Raw genomic sequence first — 25407 nt, forward strand, 5'->3', positions numbered from 1 at the left:
GTTGTATCCAAGACAAAGCAGCTTTGTTTAACCCCTAAAGCGGGCTTTACACGCTATAATATATCTTACGAGAGGTTGGCGTGGTCACGTCGTAAGTGACGCACATCTGGCATCGTTAGTGACGTAGTTGCGTGTGACACCTACGTGCGACCCTGATTGTTCGCAAAAACGATCGCATACACGTCGTTCATTTTCTAAATATTGTTCCTCTTATTGAACGAATCCGGTATATTGTAACGTTTGACACCCTACCAACGACGAGCCTCAACGTTATGTACGTCATATGCGACGCGGGCGTGTCTCTCCACGCCATGCCTCACGCCCACCGATATGATTGGTGGTACCAACTGCGTAACGATTTGTGCTTTATAAGGCGTATGCAACTCGTGTAATGTTAATCATTTATCCCTGTCTGCGATCCGGTAGATCTAACGAGATATTGATCGATGTGGCATTGTATAGAATATGCACGTGTAACGGCTCAGAGACGACCTATGTACGATCTCTGCAGATCGTATATATGACCTGGGCATGTCGCATCGCATACGAGATCGCATATGAAATTGTAGCGTGTAAAGCAGCCTTTAGTGACCAGGTAACATTTTTCAATTCTGACGTGTCACTTTATGTAGCAATAACTCTGCAATGTTTCACCATAGCCCAGTGATTATATCATGACAGCTATTTTGCGCTAATGGTAAATTTAGGCAGATCATTTTATAAAAGCAAAACATCAGAAATGTGCTAAAAATGTCTAAAAAAAAGTTGCATTTTTTTTTTCTCTTTTCTCAAATGATTATCCCTTTAATCTAGATGGTCACACCATCTAGATAGCCATTATTGACATCAGCATTTTAGGGGTTACACAGCCATGATCTGGATTCCATTCACTTTTTTTATTTCGGGTCAGTTTTTAGTTGTATTGGTGGCCACTAAGGGGTTAAAATATGACATACCAAAAAGAGACAAAAACAAACAGTCAAAAACGAAATAAAAACCCATGTAAGAAAAAAAAAAAAAATACAAGTAACCTAATCCTAAATACACGCAGAAATTCTGCAGAATCAGAAACTCCCCAAAAGTTCATTCTAAGGCCCCCTTCACACGCAAGTTCCTCCGGTACGTGCTAGGTCCGTACCCGCATGTACCGGAGACACTGGTATACGTGTGCCCATTTCAAATCAATGGGTATATGTGCACGCACATGTTCAGCCATTGGCTCGTGCCTCCGTGTAGAGCAGACGTGTGCCAGTGTGCTCCATACGGAGGCATGTCCGTTTTTCTCTTGCAGCACGGGTGTCACGCGGCCCGCACACGTACCACACGGATGTAGTGTGGATGCGGTCCCAGGTGACACGCACTGGAGAAACACACGTGTCATTGTAAAAATAAAAAAAACCACATACTCACCTCCACCAGCCCTGCAGTCTCTGCCGCGGCTGTCACTTGCATCCGTCCCCCAGTGAATTTGAACAACGCATCTTCTTCACTGGGGGCCGGAAGCAGTGTCAGCGGGGCGTGGCCTGTGCCGGACACTGTCATTCAGCACCACAGACAGCTCTGGAAGAATCAGGTAAGGCGGGACTTTCCGTTCTCCGTGTGTTATTACGTATAACACAGAGAACACGCATGTGCCACAAACAACGCACACGGGGAGCAAACCACCCCTTTAATACATCCATGAAAAAACGCTTTTTTTTTTTTTTTTTTCACGTGCATGTGAAGGGGGCCTTAGGGGGCATTAGGCTATGTGCGCACGTTGCGTTCAGTTACTTGCAGTTCTAACTGCATCCTCTGGCAGAAATTGTCTTTGTCAAATTTGGTTTTGACCACAAAAATGCTATAAATACGCATGCGTTTACCGCGTTTTACATGCTTTTTCACTGCTTAAAATCAGATGCGTTTTCAATACAAATACACTACTAAATAAAGTTTAAACATACAAACACTATGGGAAAAAAAACAATAACAAATATTATGCTTAAAATCATACACAATAGTTATTTTTGTTAAGTTAAATGTGATCTAATAGTTATGTTTCAAATAACGTTAAATTATGGATTTTCATTAATTTAATTGTCGGACTATGTGTATGTAAAGGGACATATCATGACCTCAATATAAAGTAAAAAACGCATGTTAAACGCTAGGATTTTGATTTGGGATGCGTTTTGAAATTTCTCATTGACTTTAAAGGGACTGTATCGTCAGAAAAAAAAAAATACCTGAAAAAATGTAAAGTAGTATTATTTTAATGTTTTGTTTAAATATTATTTTCTTTTTTTAATTGAGCAAAATGTAAAAAGAAAATTAAAAAGTTTAATATTTTCCACTGTTAAACACTAGGGGGAGCAGCTTCTGAAATCCTACAGAAATCCCACTGTAGGAAAAAGCTCACGTTACAGCCTGCAGTAAAGTGGGCGGAGTCTGCTCTCCTGTGTGTGGTGGCACGCCTCCCCCCTCCTAATCTGAGTGTTTACAAAGGATAACAGAGAATGACATGTAGGGACACAATGCACAGCCATTTTGTTGGTGACCAGAAATGTCTAAAGTGTCACCAAGGACAGCAGTAGTATCACACAGGACAGGATTAGATACACGGCTCTGCTGACAGCATCACACAGGACAGGATTAGATACACGGCTCTGCTGACAGCATCACACAGGAGAGGATTAGATACACGGCCGTGCACACAGCATCACCCAGGACAGGATTAGATACACGGCCGTGCACACAGCATCACCCAGGACAGGATTAGATACACGGCCGTGCACACAGCATCACCCAGGACAGGATTAGATACACGGCCGTGCACACAGCATCACCCAGGACAGGATTAGATACACGGCCGTGCACACAGCATCACCCAGGACAGGATTAGATACACGGCCGTGCACACAGCATCACCCAGGACAGGATTAGATACACGGCCGTGCACACAGCATCACCCAGGACAGGATTAGATACACGGCCGTGCACACAGCATCACCCAGGACAGGATTAGATACACGGCCGTGCACACAGCATCACCCAGGACAGGGTTAGATACACGGCCGTGCACACAGCATCACCCAGGACAGGGTTAGATACACGGCCGTGCACACAGCATCACCCAGGACAGGGTTAGATACACGGCCGTGCACACAGCATCACCCAGGACAGGGTTAGATACACGGCCGTGCACACAGCATCACCCAGGACAGGGTTAGATACACGGCCGTGCACACAGCATCACCCAGGACAGGGTTAGATACACGGCCGTGCACACAGCATCACCCAGGACAGGGTTAGATACACGGCCGTGCACACAGCATCACCCAGGACAGGATTAGATACACGGCCGTGCACACAGCATCACCCAGGACAGGGTTAGATACACGGCCGTGCACACAGCATCACCCAGGACAGGGTTAGATACACGGCCGTGCACACAGCATCACCCAGGACAGGATTAGATACACGGCCGTGCACACCGCATCACCCAGGACAGGATTAGATACACGGCCGTGCAGACCGCATCAACCAGGACAGGATTAGATACACGGCCGTGCAGACCGCATCAACCAGGACAGGATTAGATACTGTCTGATGAGCTGTGTATCTAATCCTGTCCTGGGTGATGCGGTCTGCTGAGCTGTGTATCACCCAAGAGAGGATTAGATACACGGCTCAGCAGATAGTATGAAACAGGAGAGGATAATACACAGCCGTGCAGACAGCATCAGCGGCGGTACTCGCATGCAGTGGGGCAAGGGCACACACATACACAGCAGCGGCGAGCAGAGCGGTGGCTGGGGAGAGCGGAGGGAGGAAGTGTCATCGGAGACGGTAACTGCTGGGGGAGGGGCGGCACTAGCGGGGGCTGAGGAGAGCGAAGGGATGGGGTGTCAGCGGAGACGGGAACGGCGAGGGGGAAGGGTGGCACTAGCGGTAGCGGGGGCTGGGGAGAGCGGAGGGAGGCGGTGTCATCGGTAACTGGGGCAGGGGAGGGGAGGCGGCCTGTACTCACACATCCCGGCGGTTGACAGGGGTGAAGTGGAGCAAACAGCATACGCTGTGAGCTCCACGATGATGGTGGCTGAACTCCTCCCTCTGCTGTGATCTGGACAGCTCAGGGGGCGCGTCCAAGTCACAGCATACGCCCACTGTAACGTCAAACATAGGGTCGGATAGCGACCACTATTCTCCGGGAGAAGGATTACGAAACCTATAGGTCGGGGTTCCTTACCCGTATACCATACCTCAGGTACGATATTGCTCTGTGTTTTGGTGCCATTTGCCACTAGTGATATACAGATTTGCACGTATTTGCTAGGATTATATATTTATGTTTGCACATGGTATCGTTAGCAGCCATTAGTTTTTTGCATGGGGTCACTTGCCCTTATGCTTATACCTCAGGTGCGTTATTGCTCTATGTTTCGGTGCCATGTGCCACTGGTGACATACAGAGTTGCACTTGTTTGCTAGCATTATATATTTATTTTGGCACATGGTACCTTCAGCAGCCAGTAGTTTTTTGCATTTACTTAGACTGATCACATGGCTGTCTTTGTGCTCTGCATGTACAACTCTGTTTTTTGAGTGGGACTTCTATTACTGTATTTGATAGCCTTAGTGTTCAATCTCAGGGTCCCCATAGACTGCTTACATGCCACATAGGTATTTATTCGCACACTGTGGTGGGTACATCAGAGCTGGTCAGTATAGTGGGGGTTGTGGCCCGGTGCTAGTAGTTATATTTGCACTTGTTGAGAATATTATATTATTTATCTCTAACACAAGGCTTCCACAACAGTAGGTGCACATGCATGCCGATTGATCTCTCTCTTTTTTGACCATCCATTTTGGCCTTTTTTGGCCCTCTGACTGCTTTCTATGTATAATATGTGCCAGGTTGGTATGTGGGTATCATTTGGTGGGTATCATCACCTGTCTCTACTAATTTTAATTACAATAATTGTTGTCTTTTGTATTCAATAAAATTTGTATCTGTTTTTCAACTACAAAGTCTCTGTACAGATTTTTCCTCTGTGGTTCCACTAATATTCTGTATATGGCTTTTTCCATATGCTAATTATGGCACGAGACTTCTCGTGTATATTGGTATTGTTTGTTCACATGTGCTCAGTGTGAACCTGCTTTCATCTGTGAAGAGTACAGGGCGCCAGTGGCGAATTTGCCAATCCTGGTGTTCTGTGGAAAATGCCAAGCGTCCTGCATGGTGTTGGGCAGTGAGCACAACCCCAATCTGTGGACGTCGGGCCCTCATACCATCCTAATACAATCGGTTGATAACCATTTGTGCAGACACATGCACATTTGTGGCCTGCTGGAGGTCATTTTGCAGGGCTCTGGAAGTGCTCCTCCTGTTCCTCCTTGCACAAAGGCGGAGGTAGTGGTCCTGCTGCTCGGTTGTTGCCTTCCTACGCAGGGCTGTGGAGTCGGAGTCGTGGAGTCTGAGTCGGAGCTCGTTTTGGTGGCGTCGGTATAAAATGCACCGACTCCTAAAATATATAATAAATTGGGGACAGTAGTGCAATACAGAATGTGCTGAATATTTTACTAAATAATATTTAGTATAATGCTTATATTTAAGTGAAAAATGTATTGTCGTGCAATGTGAACATCAGACATTTAATAATTTTTATGATACAATAATCAAGATATTTAGAACATAAAATATATTTATTGGAATACAACTTTAGAACACAAAAAACTAATAAATTGTAAATATGTAATATATATATATATATATATATATATATATATATATATATATATATATATATATATATATATATATATATATATATATATATATATATATATATATATATATAGCCTTAGTCTGTCTGTCTGTCTTGCTCCAAAATTGTGTCCTTACGGTGACACAAAGCTGATTGGCCGCTGGGCTCGCCATGGCCCCGCCCCCCCACACGGATTGGCCTCTCGCCCCGGCTCTCTGCAGGCCCCGCCCCCTCACGCAATGCACGCTCGCTCTGGCCCAACTGACACGGAGCTCTGATTCCCAGGTGAGTACACACACACACACACCCACACATCAGATCACACTCACTCTCACACACACCTCACACATCACATCCACACACTCACAACATCCTGGGATATCGCTTGCTTCTACACCGGCTCCGTCAGGATCCCAGCAGCGCCAGACATAACCTTGCGATGCTGGGATCTTGACGGAGGCCGTGAACGCTGGTAACCATTATACACATCGGGTAACTAAGGTCCCTTGGTTACCCGATGTGTATCATAGTTACCTGTGTACACCGGCTCACACTCACTCTCACACACACCTCACACATACATCACATCGCATCCACACACTCACAGCATCCGGCGATATCGCTTGCTTCTCGGCCTCGATACTGTGCTGTTGTGACCTTCCAGGACCTGCCGGAGGATCACATGGCCAGAAGCATGTGGTATCTCCGGATGTTGTGAGTATGAGCGCGTATGTGCAATATCGTCAATGTGTGTGAGTGTATGCGATCGGATCTGTGAGTGTCGGCAGAGGAGCATGGTGTGCTGGAGGAGGCTGGGAGGAGAGAGGCTGATCCTGGGGAAGGCTGGGATGAGAGAGGCTGATGCTGGGATGAGAGAGGCTGATGCTGGGATGAGAGAGGCTGATGCTGGGATGAGAGAGGCTGATGCTGGGGACAGAGAGAGGCTGATGCTGGGGACAGAGAGAGAGGCTGATGCTGGGGACAGAGAGAGAGGCTGATGCTGGGGACAGAGAGAGAGGCTGATGCTGGGGACAGAGAGAGAGGCTGATGCTGGGGACAGAGAGAGAGGCTGATGCTGGGGACAGAGAGAGAGGCTGATGCTGGGGACAGAGAGAGAGGCTGATGCTGGGGACAGAGAGAGAGGCTGATGCTGGGGACAGAGAGAGAGGCTGATGCTGGGGACAGAGAGAGAGGCTGATGCTGGGGACAGAGAGAGAGGCTGATGCTGGGGACAGAGAGAGAGGCTGATGCTGGCGCACGATGGGGAGTGCGCAGCATGGCGGATGGCGCACGATGGGGGGTGCGCAGCATGGCGGATGGCGCACGATGGGGGGTGCGCAGCATGGCGGATGGCGCACGATGGGGGGGGCGCAGCATGGCGGATGGCGCACGATGGGGGGTGCGCAGCATGGCGGATGGCGCACGATGGGGGGTGCGCAGCATGGCGGATGGCGCACGATGGGGGATGTAGCACGATGGGGGGTGCACACCTCCCCCCCAACACACACACACACACACACACACACTACCCAACACACAAACACCGCGGCATACATAAATATACGCACATGCCGCACAACACACACATTGCGCAAAACCTACCTCCCCACACAAACCGCGCAACACACACCTCCCCACACAAACCGCGCAACACACACACACACACACACACACACACACACACACACACACACACACACACACACACACACACACACACAGCGACAGACACACAGCGCTCCACAAACAACGCAACACACATACAACACCGCTCTCACCCCCCGCCACACCTAGGTGGGAAATAGATCTGAAGCCTCTGTCACTGCAGCTCTACCATAGTACAATAGACTTATTTGAATATAAAATTAAAAAGCGGATGTCTCAGTGACGGAGAAATGGATGGCCATATAAAAAGGTATCGTTGGACTTGCCTTTGAAACAGCTACACGCACAAATTATAATTATATATGTTGTGTGTGTGTATATGTGTATATATATAGTATATGTGTGTGTGTGTGTGTGTGTGTGTGTGTATATGTGTATATATATAGAGATAGAGAGAGATATATATATATATATATATATATATATATACATACACTAGAAGGTGGCCCGATTCTACGCATCGGGTATTCTAGAATTTACGTATTGTGTAGTTCATGTATGATTTTTGTTAATATATATATATAATAACAAAAATCATACATGAACTACACAATACGTAAATTCTAGAATACCCGATGCGTAGAATCGGGCCACCTTCTAGTAATATATATATAGATATATATATAATCTATATCTACTGTATGTTACATAGTGTATTACATATTTACAATTTATTAGTTTTTGTGTTCTAAAGTTGTATTCCAATAAATATATTTTATGTTCTAAATATCTTGATTATTGTATCATAAAAATTATTAAATGTCTGATGTTCACATACACATGTTCATGTATTACAATAAATTTTTCACCCAACTATAAGCAATATATGTAGGAGTCGGTGCAAGAGAAACTGAGGAGTCTGAGTCGAAGGTTTGGTTTACTGACTCCACAGCCCTGCTCCTACGGCCCCCTCCACATCTCCTCCTGGTGTACTGGCCTGTCTCCTGGAAGCCCCTCCATCCTCTGGACACTACGCTGACAGACACAGCAAACCTTCTTGCCATAGTTCACATTGATGAGCTGCACTACCTGTGACACTTGTTTGGGTTGCAGAGTGTGAGAACACAACCAACATTCAAAAGTGACCAAGACATCAGCCAGAAAGCATTGTACTGAGATGTGGTCTGTGGTCCCCACCTGCAGAAACACGCCTTTGAGTGTCTTGATAATTGCTATTAATTTCCATCTGATGTTTTCCATTTACACAACAGCATGTGAAATTGATTTCCACTCAGTGTTGCTTCCTAAGTGGACAGTATGATGTCACAGAAGCTTGACTAACTTGTAACTTGTAGTTATATTCGGTTGGATTATATTCGGTTGGTTGTGTTCCCTTTAATTTTTTGAAGTGTGTGTGTGTGTGTGTGTGTGTGTGTGTGTGTACATATGTATATATATATATAGTATGTGTGTGTGTATATATTATATATATATATATTATATATATATATATATACACACACACACACACACACACACACACACACACACACACACACACACACACACACACACACATATATACTATATATATACATATACACACACAACATATATAATTATAATTTGTGCATGTAGCTGTTTCAAAGGCAAGTCCAACGATACCTTTTTATATGGCCATCCATTTCTCCGTCACTGAGACATCCGCTTTTTAATTTTATATTCAAATAAGTCTATTGTACTATGGTAGAGCTGCAGTGACAGAGGCTTCAGATCTATTTCCCACCCATGTCCACCCTCTCCTGCTTGATTGACAGCTCCTTTGTCTGAAGACACACGTAGAGGCAGTCAGTCAAGCAGGAGCAGGTAGTGGTGTTAGGCAGGGAATAGAGCTGGAGTGACAGAGGCTTCAGGTCTGCAAATGGCCTTTCTGCCTCATCTATGTGCATTACATATACATCTTATTTATTTTGGGAAAGTGGATGGGATTTGTTTATGGGATGTGGGATTGCTTAAAACATGCAGTGGATTTTAAGTTGCTTAACTGCAGTGAAACCTCTGACCTAAATCCATGTATTTTACACGTTTAAACCTTGAAACTTCACTGTAAAAGCTAAGAAGAGAAATTAAGGGGACAGTGCAAATACATGTGTATATAGGTCAGCAGCTGTGCTTTACCCTCTACAACTAGAGATTAGCTGCTGCCCGGGCACACCATGCGGGGCGAGGTATTGTGATGTCAGATTATATTTGCTGGCTTTTTACTGTATAGGCTATGTGCACACACTACAGTTTTGTTTCTCCAGCGAAAAACGCACCCTCTGGCTGAAAAACACATAAAAAAAGCATGCGTTTTGGTGGGTTTTTGCCCCTGCGTTTTTTAACATTATCAATGGCAAAATGCAGAAAAGAAGTGACTTGCTGCTGCTTTTTTCTGCAACCAAAACTGCAGGGAAAAAATAAGCGACATGGGCACAGCCTTTCAGATTTCTCATAGATTTTTCTGGGGAAGGTCATACATACAGTTTAGGACCACAAACTGCAGCAAAAAAGCAGCGTGCGCACAGGGCCGTAGGGCTTATTCAGCTGTCAGAACTCAAACAATGAAAACTTATTACTTGCTTCCTCAGCACTCCTACCCATCAGTCTGTGGGACTGTTCACATGTCAGCGGGTTTTCGTTGCCCCCATAAAATCACGTGGGCATATCCGATTTTTGATCAGAGTCTTGGATCCAACTGTGGCCAAAGAAAATCTAGGGGTCCAGTGAACAAACATCGGACAGACCCCATAGGCCTCATGGGCTGTTTATAATGAGGAGCTGTAGTCTTGTGGGGTTTTTTTTTCTATTTTTTTTTTTTTTCTCCATCTGAGGAACTGATAAAACTCTGATAGTAAACACTGACCAATTAGTGATGAGTGCTGGGGTCACACGATCGTATATTCACGCTGCCATGGAATCTGATTGTTAATGACAGTCCCACCAGACTCAGCGTTTGATCAGTGTCAGCTTAGTGCTATCACAGTCTCTCACAGAATTGTAGCACAGGTGAGGAGAGGAAGGAGAACAAAATGTATTTTCCTCCATTCTTTTGGTCAGGGGAAATCAGATTATCATTTGAATGCAGTCCAATGATTTCTAAGCACCCATAGACTTGAGTAGGTGCTCTCCATCCAACTTGTGCTGCCACTTGCAGATGCTGTGTTTTGTTGTGTGGTGGTGTTTTTTTTTTTTGTTTTGTTTTTTTCCCCTCCCAGTGCTGAATTGGCATGAGAAACAATATGCTGATTAGCACTGCTCCATAATGTAACATTGGACCCAGTGCCATCTGATAAAACGTGATCAAGCCCTAAAAGTAGCAACACTGGGCTCTCACACAGAGATCTGCATTGTTGTCAGGTCCCTCGTCACTGCAGCTGTATTGCACTGTAGCACTCACAAACAGATCAGGTACCAGTATCCCTCTGCGTGAGTAATACTGCTTCTAGTCACCAGGGGGAGCTGACCACTGTAAGATGCAAGGGGGCCTGACAGTGATGCAGATTAGTATGTGAGAGACCATTCACATGCTGGCTCTAATTGTTTGAGGTCTGGTAAGTACAAGTGTCTGCTTTCTTTTGCCGGTAAACTTGGCAGTCCGTAGAGAATAATAGGCGCAGGTAATGTTTGGCCATTTTCACTTAGGGGTGTACTCTCCTTTTTTGCCAGTGGTTTAGATATTTAATGGCTGAGTTATTTACAGTGTTATACAAGCTGTAAACCAACTACTTTACATTGTGTCAAAGTGTTGTATCCTAAGTGTTTGTCCCATGAGAAGGCATAATAAAATATATATATATATATATTTTTTTTTTTCCCCCCAATATGGTTAAAAGTAGAACACAGGTTTCAGTAAGTACTGCAAACAAAGCGACAATGTTAGAGCATGCGTGCAGTTCTTGGAAGAGCGGAGTTCTTCGAAAGAATCTCTGGGAATCTAACCTTGTACAAACTGTCCCTGCTCGTAATCGGGCTTCTGTGTAATGAAATCTGACTTTCTTGCCAATAACCAAACAAACATGGAAAAAGCATCTGAATATCAACTCATTAATGTAAAGCAAAGGTTCTTTCACTTTCCTACTGTCCAAAGCCAGTGTAAAACTCCTCAGGCTGAAATCGGCTTACTTTTTAATTGTGTATTCCCTTTTTTTATTTTATTTTTTTTTTTTTTTTTTATTTATAATGTAAACTCTGTACCTTAGCCAGTGCTGCTCAAACAGGTCACTTCCTAGAAAACATTTTTACTACATAAAGAAGTTTTGCTTACACCAAATGTAGACAGGATAAGAATCTACCATTAGTGTCCCTTTTTAATCACTTCATTTTTAATAAACAATCAGAAAATGACCTATTAAATCAATTTGTTTTCTATATATATATATATATATATATATATATATATATATATATATATATATATATATATATATATATATATATATATATATATATATATATATATATATATATATATATATATATATATATATATATATATATATATATATATATATATATATATATAATTATATTTTACTTAGCTTTTCTTTTTTTTTTTTTTTTATTCAACGTGCAATTTTCACACTGGCCTCTGGAATTTCTTGAACTTTCAGCGAGCATTTGCAGCAGTTTTACTTCTCATCGGAGACTGGATTACAATGACAGAACACCACTGATAATGCAGAATCCACCAATCATAATAGGTCATGTCACACTTGACTTTCCAGAAGCCATAGAACATGGCTGCCTGCTGTGAGGTTCAGGCAGCGACTGAAGTGAGCTGCGCAATCAGCAGTGACGTCATTCAGGTGATTTGCGGTCACAGGTGAAGGACTCCAGCTGCGGCTAACCTGAGTGACGTCACTGTTGATCACACGGCTCACTTCCGTCTCTGCCTGAACCTCACAGCGAGCAGTCATATTCTATGGCACTCGCTGTGAGCTTCAGATGTAGCAGTGCTGGAAGAGTAGTGGGACCTCGTGTGGATTATGTCGGACCTGCAGGGGTGATTTGCGGGCTAATAAAGCGGTCAAAGAGAGGGTGGTTGTTTTTGTCTTTTATTTCAAATAAAGGATTTTTTTGGTTGTTTTGTGTTTATTTACTTTCACTTACAGATTGTGATGGAGGGAATCTCATAGATGCCTGCCATCACTATCCTAGATCATCAAAAGGGAACTGGAGGAAAAACAGGTTTTTCGCCGCGCTTTAAGACCACGAACATCAGTGTCAAATAAACGATTCTTTTATTTCATTCCTACGCGTTTCAGAGACCCCAACTGTCTCCTTCTTCAGGAAAAGGAACTTGGTGAATCGGTAAGTATGAAGCGCTTGCTCCTACTCCTTTTGCACTGGATTCTGGTCCCCATAGGCTTTTTATATAGGGACCGGCATCTGGCCAGATACCAGGGATCAATACCCCGCCGACCCTGAGTCAGCTGGGGATTGATGTGCCCGTCCTCAAACATAGGGACAAAACATAAAAAGAATTGACATGCTTCATCTTCAAAAACGTAGCCAAAAAAAGATGGTGTGCGTACAGCAAAATAGAACTCTCAGACTTTGCTGGGTGAAGGAAATGCATGCTTTTGAATACATCTTTTGTGACCACAAATTTAATAAAAAAAACAAATACCAAAAACTCAGTAAAAGATACATTGTGCGCATATAGCCTGCCGAAGCGCTGCGCAAAAAGAAGTGACATGTCACTTCTTTCCTGCGCGTTGCCGGCAGCTCCTGCACTGTCTATGGCAGGAGCTGCAGGCAGAGCGCACGTTCTCGCCGGCACCATGCGCTTCAGAACGGAGCTTTTCAGCTGCGCTCTGAAGCGCACCTTTTTACGGTGCTGGGCTAGTACGCAACGTGCGCACATACCCTAAGATCACAAAATACAGCCGTCTAAGGCTATGTGCACACGTTGCGTTTTTTTCAGCGCGGAAAAAAACGCACCCTCTGGCAGAGGGGAGAATTGTAAACAATGCTTTTTGAGAAACTGCATCGAAAACACATGCGTTTTTCATGCGTTTTTCTAGGTGCGTTTTTTAAGACTTGTCAGTGTTAATAAAGTTGGTTGAACAGACCTTTGGAAAAAAACCTGTGATGTCATTTCCTTCTCCACATTCTGTTTGGATAAATGGGAGGGCTTGGAATGGAAGGAGCACCATTTGAATTTTGGAAAAGTTGAAATAAACTTCGCGCACCATGTCACATTAGCAGGGCCCCTTGGGTACCTATACGTCAGAAAACCCCCACAAGTGACCCCATTTTGGAATCTGCACCTCTCAAGGATTTTATTCAGGAGTATATTAAGCATTTTGAATCCACAGCTACTTCCCCCAAAATGTTGCTGTAGCAACAATATTCTCACTTTTAGGCCCGTTTCACACGTCAGTGAAAAACACTGACGTTTTTCACTGGCGTGTAAAACACGCACATGTCCCTCCGTGTGCCGTGAATCACGGCACACGTGGGTTGTCTAAGTGCAATCCGGGCTCCGTTCTCCGTGGCCCGTGATTGCACTCAGTAATCATCTCACCTGCGCCCGCTCCCGCTCTCCATGGTGCTGATCGCTCCCGCAGTGCAGCATCCGGCTGGTGCTGACCCCTGCAGCAGCTGCTTCCGGGTCGGCTGTGTCGCGCATCATGAATATGCGCGACAATAATGAGCCGGCTCAGAAGCAGCAGGGAGAACAGGCTGCAGAGGACATCGCTGGACGCCGGGTGAGTTAAAATGATTTTTATTTTAAAAGCACGTTTTTTTTCTGGCATGTGTTTCACGGACCACACCACTGCGTGGTCCGTGGAACATCAGTGATGCCAGAAAAAAATGGACATGTCTCCGTGCGGCAATCACGCACACGCGGGTACGCCGCATGGAGACACGTGCAGTGTAAAATCACTGACGTGTGAGCAGACCCATTCATTATAATGGGTCTGCGTATGTCAGTGATTCTGGTATGTTTAAAAAAAAAAAAAGCTCAAACGTCCCAGAATCACTGACGTGTGAAACAGGCCTAAGGCTATGTGGCCATGATCCAGCGACACGGCGTCTAGTACAGTGTCAGCCTTCCTGCAGCTGCCCATGCCCACGATTTGGGTTCAGGCTGCTGTGGAGCTCTATGCTACCTGCAGAAAACACTCTCGTCTCCGCAGCATAAACTGACATGCTGAGGCTCGGGAAGCCACGCCACTGGTCAGTTTATGCTGCGGAGAAAAGAAGCACAGTGGGCATGGGATCTCCAAAAATCCTTCCACTGTGCTTCTACTGCACAACGCAGCGTTATGGATGCAGGGAAAACACTCAGCGCCCATAACGCTGCAAACCCTGATTGTGGGCACACAGCCTAAAAAGCGTCAATGGATGAAGGGATGTCAAATATATATATAACGTCCAACCCCCGCCTGCATATTCTAAGCTGGCACCTTTAGTACCTTTCATGTGGCACTAAAGGGTGCCTAGCTTAGTATTTATAAAAAAAAAACAAAAAACAATGAAAAAAATGGCGTGGGGTCCCCCCTATTTTTGATAGCCAGTCAGGGTAAAGCAGACAGCTGTAGCCTGCAAACCACAGCTGGCGGCTTCATCTTGGCTGGTGATCAATTTGGAGGGCTCCCCAGGCTTTTTTTATTTATAAATTAAAGAGTTGAAAAAAAAATAACGTGGGGTCCCCCCAAATTAGATCTCCAGCCAAGGTGAAGCTGACAGCTGGGGGTCTGGTATTCTCAGGGTGGGAAGAGCCATGGTTATTGGACTCTTCCCAGCCTAAAAATAGCAGGCCGCAGCTGCCCCAGAAGTGGCGCATCCATTAGATGCGCCAATCCTGGCGCTTCGCCCCAACTTATCCCGCGCCCTGGTGCGTTGGCAAACGGGGTAATAAATGGGGTTGATACCAGATGTGTAATGTCACCTGGCATCAAGCCCAGCAATTAGTGATGTCACGGCGTCTATCAGATACCAGACATAACTAATTGACAGTAAACAAAAGCAAAAAAAAAATGACAATTTTTTATTAGAAAAAACACTCCCCAAATCATTCCCTTGTTCTCCAATTTAATCAAAAGATTTGAAAAAAATGGGTCCGCAGAAATCCATTTGGACGTCCCACGTCGGCTCTGGACCTTCTAGAATATGGGGGCACGTTCAGGGAACGTATCCCCCATTTTCTAGGAGGGCAGACCCTCCATTTGAGGAGAGTGGGTGCCAAAAATCTGCACCCACTCTCCCCGGGTCACAGCTGCAGAGTGCCGAGCAGCCAGCACAGCTCACACTGAACACAGTGCTGGCTGTCAGCTGCTCTGCACATGTGACCGGCCGGCGTCTGCTGTGAAGGAGGAGGGGGCCGCGGGGGATCAGCGCTGCGACCGGACAGGTAAGGGGGGGAATAGGGGGTGACCGGGCAGGGCCTGGGGGGCATTTTTCTGTCGCATGTCTCAAGTCACATGCGACAGAAATCATAGGAGCAGGGCGGCCGGTGCGCTACTGTGCGCGCGGCCATGTTGGATTTTCGGGAGGGGGGTCGGGGTCGGGGCGGGCACTTTGGCGACACCGGGGGCTTTCAAGGACTTTGCCAGGAAGTGAGGTCAACAGGAAACCTCTTGACCTCACTTCCAGGTAAATGCCTGCGTTCTGGCATGCCGACAAAGCCCGCGGACCGAAACAAAAAAGCAGCTCACTGCGGTGTAGCTGCGTTCTGACCCCACATCATTGATTTAATGGGGGAGAGAACGCAGCCACAACGCACAAAAGAAGTGACATGCTGTTTTCTTAACGCACCGATTTTTGGCATCCAAAACGCTGTGTTTAGAAACTCAGCGTGTGCACTGATTTTTCGGCTTTCTCATACACTTTGATGGGAAAGCTGAACGCATGCAATTTGCCACTGAAACGCTGCGGTTCTAAACGCAGCGTTTCCGCGGTAAAAAACGCAACGTGTGCACACAGCCTAAACCTAGTGCGTGTACAAACGGCAGGTTCCTATGCGCCTCTGAGGCTGTCAGTTTGGTTTGGATATCCGCAGGCAGTTTGGGCATTGCCGTCCATATGCAGACATGACAGCCCTGTATTTTTTTTTTTTTTTATTTTTTTTTTCTTCCCTTATTTATGGCACATAAGAGAAAATTGTACCCACGAAGGGAACCAGATCTGTCTTGAGATCTTGAGAATGGGGTCCTGATGTGCACTGCACTGAGTTTAGAGGTTCTCTGAATCTCTAATCATTTGTATAGAATTCTGACCAACTCTCCACTGATTAGCCTCATTGGTTGCATCACTACCTACAAATAATTGGTTTCCAACTATGTATAAGACCCTGCTTCTCCCCCCCCCCCCCCCCCCGCCTTCACATTGTTTTACCTCTAGAACACTGCCCTTTCCATGGACAAAAAGAGTCCTAAAAAGTATTTGACTTGAATCCGCAACAATTTGAAGAATAGTGAAGTTCTCCCCCACTTTGGCTAACAGGACATGTGGCTGTTAGAGCTGTGATCTCTGACTGGTATAAGGAGCTTTAATTATCTTAAGTTATGTTCGTGTTTTCACTTTTTTTTTTTTTTTGTTTGTTATATGACCAGAACTTTGACACAACAACCTTCTATCCACTTCACTTGCACAATAGAAGTGATCAGAGTACGTGTAAAGACTGAGGCACGTTTTGACGATCGGCCCTAGGCAGAAGCAAAGTACAGACGCAGTTCTTGACCTTTTCCCCAATGATGTTCCAGCATTAGTTCATCATGTAAGAATAGACCTTTCTGAAGCTGCTTGTACAGTGCAATAAGTCATTACACTCAAACGCCAGATAACAAAACATGCAATTCACACAGTATAGTCAGGTCTCTTATTACTTTCTCTTTCAAAGCCCAGAATATTTTTTTTTTTTTTTTAAGTTTGTGTTTTAACACTCTGTGTGGCCACTATTTTCCCTTTCAGACTCCAATTTTCAATTTATAGATTAAATGCAGGTGTTTTCCAATACTCGGTGATGTTCTGACTAGGATTCCATCAAGAGGACATAATGTTTCCTTGAATATAAGACCTACCTCAAAATAAGCCTTCGCATGAATTTACAGGATTTTTTCAGTGTGCTTGAAATGGAAACGCTACTCCAAAAATAAGCTCTTGTTTAGTCAGTGCCAGCGTTGGGCTGCTTTCACACATCCGTTTTTTCCTGTGCGGCACAATCCGGCGCTTTGCAGAAAAAACGCAACCGTTTTTTGTTTTTTTTTTGCCGCCGATTGCGTTATTTTTGCATAGACTTACATTAGTGCTGTATTGTGCCGCATGGGCTTGCGTTCCGTCCGGTTTTTGCTGCATGTGGCAGATTTAGCCGATGCGGCGGCCAGATGGAACGTTGCCTGGCACGGTTTTTTTGTCCGGCAAAAAAAAAACCGCATTGTGCCGCATCTGTCCGATGCGGCGCAATTTGCAATGCATGTCTATGGATGCCGCATGCGGCGTCCTGCGGCAAACACCGCATTCGGCCGCCGTATGCGGTTTTTTTTTTTTTTTTCCCCCATTGCGCATGCTCAGTAGCCTGCCGCAAGCGTCAAAAACCGGCTGGGCCGCATGTAAAGGACTTATGCAAAGGATGCGGTTTTGTCGCCGCATCCGTTGCATAGGTTTTAGAGCCGGATTGGCTCTGCTAAAACCGGAAGTGGGAAAGCAGCCTTAGGGGGAGTAAAACTTCACAATTTCTAAGGGCCCCACTCTTTTAGGGACTCCAGCAGTTGCATTCTAAGGTTCAGATTGTTTAAGGACCTTTGGTGACTTCATAGTCATGTGACTAGTGTTGAGCGAGTAGTTAGCTATTTGTACTCGCTATGCTGTTAGCGAGTACTGTCCGCTACTCCCATATTTGTTACGAGTAGCAGGCACAATGTAAGTCAATGGGAAATACTTGCTAAGTAGCGAGTAACCCGAAAGCCGTACTATTTGCTACTTGCACAAAAAGTACGGCTTTCAGGTTACTTGCTGCTTAGCGAGTATTTCCCATTGACTTACACTGCACCCGCTACTTGTAATGAATATGCGAGTAGCGGACAGTACTCGCTAACTACGCGCTCAAAACTACATGTGACTAAAGGTCTCTGAATTGCAGGAGTCTAAAAGAACTGAATAGGGGACAGGCTGGTATGCATGACTGGCATTAGGAAAAAGGGAGAGCAAATTGGGAAATTTTCACCGGGCCTCCATTCTCCTAGGGGCCCCATTGTTTATCTCCAGATAACCCTGCAAGAGGCCCTTTTTGACCTCACATCATGTGATGAGATTGTCACCAAAAAGTCTCTTAATTGTAGGAATATAAATTGCATGGTAAAAAAATGACTATTTTGCGCAGTGTTTATCCTGCCAAGAGATGCAGAAATTTCTGCACCAAATACTTCACGTGCGCACATAACCTAATTGTGTACACACTGCATGTTCATCTGTAGACGGCACATGAAGCCGTTGAGTTTCATTGATCCTTATACACACCACATCCATTTAAAAAAAAAAAAAAAAAAAAACCACAAAAAAAACAACAAAAAAACTGTTCCATATCTGGTCTGCGAGACTCTGAGCTTATCCTATTCTCATCTGGTTTGTGGATCAGACTGCCATTAAAGTTTATGGGCTCTATATGAAGGAGATGGAACACGGGAAGCATACTTCAGTTGTCCAATTGAGTTTCATCCATTTTCAACTAATCCATTGTGAAGAGTCAATGGATAAAAAAACTTGACTGTTCACCTGCTTAATTTTTTTTTTGGGGACTGATGAGAAAAAAACAGGTGCAATAGGAATGGATGACACTTGAAAAAGATGTGGTTTTACACACATGTAAAAATAGATATGAATGTAGCCTTAGAGGGAAAGCAGGCAGGGGGGAAAACTGCAGGTCACAAGTCATACAATGGCCAGAATTTATTCTGAAAAGTTACTGGAAACGAGATGTACACTGTAAATGCAACGCACATATGGGGCATCCAATCAGGTGTTGTGTTGGTTTTTAATAAAAAAAAAAAATAATTCAGTGGAACCATGAGCAGCATGAATCTGAGCCTGGTTGTGCGATTACAGTCAGGTATGTTTTTTTATTCTGAGAGTGGAATTCCTGAGAACCTTTTGAAGGGTGGACTTCTCAACAGCTGTCACTTATTGACAGGTCTCTCCCATCAGAAGTTAGAGGCTTGAGAAGGAAAAAGATACCGTACCTAGCTGCAATTGTGTGGTCTGGATGGCAGAGATGGTTCAAGCGAGCAACTAGATTATTGGAAGGCCGCACATATGAGAAGTTGAAAAAGTTGGCTTATAAAATAAGATCTCCTCTGAGATGTGTTTTTTTTTCTATGTATAAATACAGTGGCATAACTAGAGGGCAGGGGCCCCTCGGGGTACAGCATGATTACGCTAACACTTGGCTCTTTCCCTCAGCACCATGCTTTCCCATGCTCCAATATACCTTTTTCCCCTCAGTACCCAGCTTTCAATGTTCTGGTATCCATCTTGACCTGAGCACCCAGGTTTCCAGTGCTCTGCTATACAACTTCCCTTCAGCACCCAACTTGCCCTTGATATCAGAGCATGGGAAAAAGCTGGGTGGTGAGGGAAAGATGTATAGCAAAACATGGGAAAGTTGAGTGCTAAGAGAAAGATGTATAACAGAGCATGGGTGGGTGACCAAGCACTCAGCATCAGCTGGGCGCTGAGGACAAGATGGATATCAGAGTATGGGAAAGCTGTGTGCAGAGGGAAAAATATATAGCCAAGCATGGGAAAGCTGGGTGCTGAGGGAAAGAGCCTATCTCCTTCAGCACCCAGCTGTTCCATCCCATGCTTTTATCTTTGTCCCCCATCCCAGTATATAGCCCTATCCTCTTTTCTTTTTTTTTTTTTTTTTTTTTTTTGTTTGCTGTACATTATTTTTGTGCTATAAATAATATTATAGATTTATTCATGTAGCATCTAATAATGGTGGTGGTGTATTTTGTTGTGTTTTTTTTTTTTTTTTTTTTTGCCCCCTTTTAGGTTTTTGCTTTTTTAGTATCTGAATTTTAAAAATGCCACACATGTACACATTCACACAAATGCAGACATATACACTAGATTTTTATATACTGTATATGTGAGCATTTTGTACACACTATGTACAAGGAAGTAAGAAATTTTGGATGTTTAACAGCAAACCATGAAGATGAGGAGACCCGGCCACCATGACAAGACAGCGGTGTGGCATATCATCAGTTACAGAGCAGTGCGGAAGGGGCAGGAGAGTGCAGCTGTGAGAGGCAAATAAGAGGATAGAAGTAGGTAGTGGGGCTAGAGTCATCGTTCAGAGAGCTCCAGTACTCACTTCAGGTCGCATTGTGTTCCTCTGGAGCCTCCCCCTCCTACTACTGCCGACTACAGAGCAATGGCAGTGCTGGGGAGAGGGATACAAACTCCTTAGAAGTCTCATATTTCTGCAGCACTCCCTGCACAGGCCTGAGACTTCACAGCAGCTCCGTCCTGTGGGTGGGGCTTACTCCCGGTAGGCGGGGCTTATTCCTATTAGGCTCCAGAGCACTGAGTGCAGGGGATGGCTGTGCTGCGGAGGAGGCAATACTCAGCATTTCTCCCCTCTTCTGATGGATGGAAATGCAGCATATATGCTGTATGCTAAAGGAGAGACTGTCAGGCGCCCAGTGGGGGATCCATTGCCGAGCAGATGCACAAAGCCAATGGCTGGGTGATCACTGTGCTGCTATTACTGCTCTCCACGCCCATAAGCCCGCCCACCTCTCGGCTTCAGTGGAAAGAGGTTGGCAGGATTATGGGCATGGAGAGCAGGGAATATGCAATTGCTTAAGTAGCCGGGAGACTTTTGTTAGCTCCAGAACTAGCTGCTGCCTCCTGTGACGCCGCAATTTGCAGCGCAGGGACCAGACCGTCAGTGCTGCAAGGTATTTCAGCTGCATCTGCACACTTGGATGCACATCCAGGTGAAACAAGTGCTGAGTTCCTCGGGCCCCCTGAACCCCTGGGTCGGTCGTAGTGGTGACCCCTGTGACCGCAATTGTTCCGCCCCTGTATAAATACATGTCTGGTCAATATTAAGGACTGGCACATGACTTATTCCATCCAAAAACAATACTAAGGACCGGGGGCATTCCCTGCGAGTGAAAGAAAGGCAATTCCGGCAGCTAAATAGGAAAGGGTTCTTGACAGTTAGAGCAGTCAGACTGTGGAATGCCTCCCACAAGAGGTAGTAATGGCAGATACTATAACGGCTTTCAAAAAGGGCTGGATGATTTCCTCAGTACACACAACATTGTCGGTTATAAACGATTTGGTGATGAAATGTACTTTGCACTATCTGATGTAAACATGGTTGACACAACACTTAATTATTATTGCAACAGTGGAAAAAAAACAAACTCCTTAGTTCCTCTTTTTGATTACCGTGCTACCATTTATATACACACTGTTCAACATTTGCAATTGCAATACTGAGAAGGAAAAGCCATTGATGGAAATCACAGGATTGATAATTAATGAAATGCAAATGATGAAAAAAACCTATAGAAATATTTCAAAACCTCTCGATTTGCTCATTGTCAAGTATGAGCGCTGTTCACAGATATACACGCACTTACAGATCTTGGTTGCTATCCATTAAGGCTTATTAATGGTTGACTTAGGAATGTCTGCCACTCTGAATATAGTTGGTCACGCAAATTGCCAAGATCCACTGCTGGCAGTTCCCTTTACAATTGCCTATCAATGAAGTCCAGTATGTCAGGAGACCCTGCAGGACATGGTAGAAGACTTTCCTATAGAGGAGAAGGCAGTTGCTATGGATTCTATGTAGCCTGAAGGAGGGAGGAGCTAGAGGCAGAGCTCCACCCCCTTCTATCTACATAGAATCTCATCAGTAACAGCTTCCTTCTCCTATGTCAGTAATGGTGCTGTAGTGTGAGACCAGAAGGAACAATAGGGTCTTACCCGGTTTACAGGGCGAAAAAATGAAAGAGCAATGCACTCACCTGGTGTTGTTGTGCCAGTCACAACCCCTTTGCAGACGTGGAAGAGCGCTTATTTGGTTCAGCAGCGGCCCCGTCACAGAGACTCATCCCGTTTCAGAGACTCATCTGCCTCCTGCCTCAGGGAAAAGAATCTTTTCCCTGAGGAAGGAGGCAGATGAGTCTCCGAAACGCGTTGGAATGATCTAAATAAAAGAACAATGCATCATAAATATGCTCGTGGTTTCCTAGCGTGGCATAAAACCTGTTTTTCCCCAGTTTTTTTTACTCTGATGTCAGTAATGGGAAAGTCTTCACTGAATACAGATTTTACCTCCGAATTGAGAATTCTGATAATGACTGATCAGTTCTGGCAGAGAAAGAAGCAGATTTGTCTGATAAGATACATTACAACGTTGCTTATTTTCATGTGTAGTATTGATTTAATGTCTAAAATTTTATTTGACAATTAAGCTTTAAGTCTTGCAGGCTGCTCACTATTACCTATTCACATAAAAGTGTGTGTGTGTGTGTGTGTGTGTATAAAATGTGTGTATGTGTATATATAATATATATTTTGTGTGTGTAATATATCTAATATTATAATGTGTAGTGTAGGGCTCAATGTAGCAGGAGGAAGTGAAGTAAATAGTCCAAACGCAGCACAAGCAATAGCACTGGGAGGGCTAACATCCATCAGATATTTTATATCCAGAGGCCCCTTATTTTATTAACTAACTCAATACATATTACTGAGGCAAGGCCTGTAGCATCATTGTACCTGTCCATCTGAAACATAATTGGTTGGCAATTGCAATAATAGCTGCCAGCTGCAGATTTTGATGATTTGCTGCCTACGTGTATTCAGTGTGACAGAACATTGCTCAGATTTAAGGCCGCTTTACACGCTGCGATATTGGTACCGATATCGCTAGCGTGGGCACTCGCCCCCATTGTTTGTGCGACATGGGCAAATTGCTGCCTGTGGCGCACAACATCGCTCAGACCCGTCACACTACTTACCTGCCTAGCGACGTCAGTGTGACTGGCGAACCGCCTCCTTTCTAAGGGGGTGGTTCGTTCGGCGTCACAGCGACGTCACTAAGCGGCCGCCCAATCAAAGCGGAGGGGCGGAGATGAGCGGGACTAACATCCCGCCCACCTCCTTCCTTCCTCATTGCGGGCGGGACGCAGGTATGGGGAGGTTCCTCGTTCCTGCGGTGTCACACGGAGCGATGTGTGCTGCCGCAGGAACGACGAACTACATCGTGGAAGAAGCAGCAACGATAATTGGGAGGAGGGGGGGGGGCATGTCACCGATGAGCGATTTTGAACGTTTTTGCGACTATTCAAAATCGCTCATAGGTGTCACACACAACGTCATCGCTAATGCGGCCGGATGTGCGTCGCAAATTCCGTGACCCCCCTCCCAACGACATCGCTTTAGCATTGTCGTAGCATGTAAAGTGGCCTTTAGTGTGCCAAGGTGTGTAATTGTGAGAATTTCTTCTCATGGCACTCTTACTCGATACTGAATAAATTGTGATGTTTTGAAAATTATGCATAATTTGTTTCAGCATTTGCCAATCATTGACATGTGTATCAATTCTGTGATTTTCCGAATTCCATAAAGTTTCCTTCTTGATGTTGCAATGTTGAGGAGTGTAAATATGATCTACGTATAGCTGAATCCTAAATTACGCCTTATTTTCAATACTTTTTGTCTTTCGAACCAATGGATAAATGAAAAGTTGGCCATAAAATAACATGGTGTAAAGGCCCCGTCATACACAACGAGATCACTAACGCGATCCTTGCTGAGTCACAGTTTTGGTGACGCAGTAACGATCCCGTTAGCAATCTCGTTATGTGTGACACCAGCGATCAGGCCCCTGCTGTGAGATCGCTAGTTGTTACCAAATGGTCTGGACCATATTCTTCAAAGGCGATGTCCTGCTGGGCAGGACGCAACGCTGTGTGACAGGGTCCCAGTGACCGCCGAGATCGTTATACAGGTCGCTACTGCGAACTGTATCGTTACTGCGTCGTTGGTAAGGTCTGACTGTTTGACATCTCCAGGCGACTTACCAGCGATCCTTATAAGGTAGAATCGTTATCGGGCTCGCTGGTAAGTCGTGTGTGTGTGTCTGTGACTGGGCCTTAACTCTCAATCTGTGTAGATTAAATCTTTATGCACAGTGTAAACTAAAGGTCCAGTCACACTAAGCAACTTACCAGCGATCCCAACAACGATAGGGATCGCTGGTAAGTTGCTAGGAGGTTGCTGGTGAGATGTCACACTGCGACGCTCCAGCGATCCCACCAGCAACCTGACCTGGCAGGGATCGCTGGAGCGTGGCTACAAGAGTTGCTGGTGAGCTCACCAGCAACCAGTGACCAGCCCCCAGCGCCGCGTGGAAGCTGCTGCGCTTGGTAACTAAGGTAAATATCGGGTAACCAACCCGATATTTAACTTGGTTACCAGCGCACGGAGCTACACGTGCAGGGAGCAGCGCACACTGAGCGCTGGCTCCCTGCTCTCCTAGTTACAGCACACATCGGGTTAATTACCCGATGTGTGCTGCAGCTACACGTGCAGAGAGCAGGGAGCAGCGCACAATGCTTAGCGCTGGCTCCTTGCTCTCCTAGTTACAGCACACATCGGGTTAATTAACCCGATGTGTCCTGCAGCTACATGTGCACAGAGCAGGAGCCGGCACTGACAGTGAGAGCGGTGGAGGCTGGTAACAAAGGTAAATATCGGGTAACCAAGGACAGGGCTTCTTGGTTACCCGATGTTTACAGTGGTTACCAGCCTCCGCAGAAGCCGGCTCCTGCTGCCTGCACATTTAGTTGTTGCTGTCTCGCTGTCACACACAGCAATCTGTGCTTCACAGCAGGACAGCAACAACTAAAAAATGGCCCAGGACATTCAGCAACAACCAACGACCTCACAGCAGGGGCCAGGTTGTTGCTGGATGTCACACAGCAACGTCACAAAAGTTGTTCGTTAGCAGCGATGTTGCTAGCGATGTTGC

General features: G+C 45.3%; 1 protein-coding gene across 2 annotated transcripts in view; it reads left to right on the forward strand.

The window, feature by feature from the left end:
• ABHD5 (abhydrolase domain containing 5, lysophosphatidic acid acyltransferase) overlaps window positions 1-25407 on the forward strand; it is a 45856-nt gene that overhangs the window by 6217 nt on the left and 14232 nt on the right. The window lies entirely within an intron of this gene.

Source organism: Anomaloglossus baeobatrachus, chromosome 6 (genome assembly GCF_048569485.1).
Source record: "Anomaloglossus baeobatrachus isolate aAnoBae1 chromosome 6, aAnoBae1.hap1, whole genome shotgun sequence".
NCBI lineage: Eukaryota > Metazoa > Chordata > Amphibia > Anura > Aromobatidae > Anomaloglossus > Anomaloglossus baeobatrachus.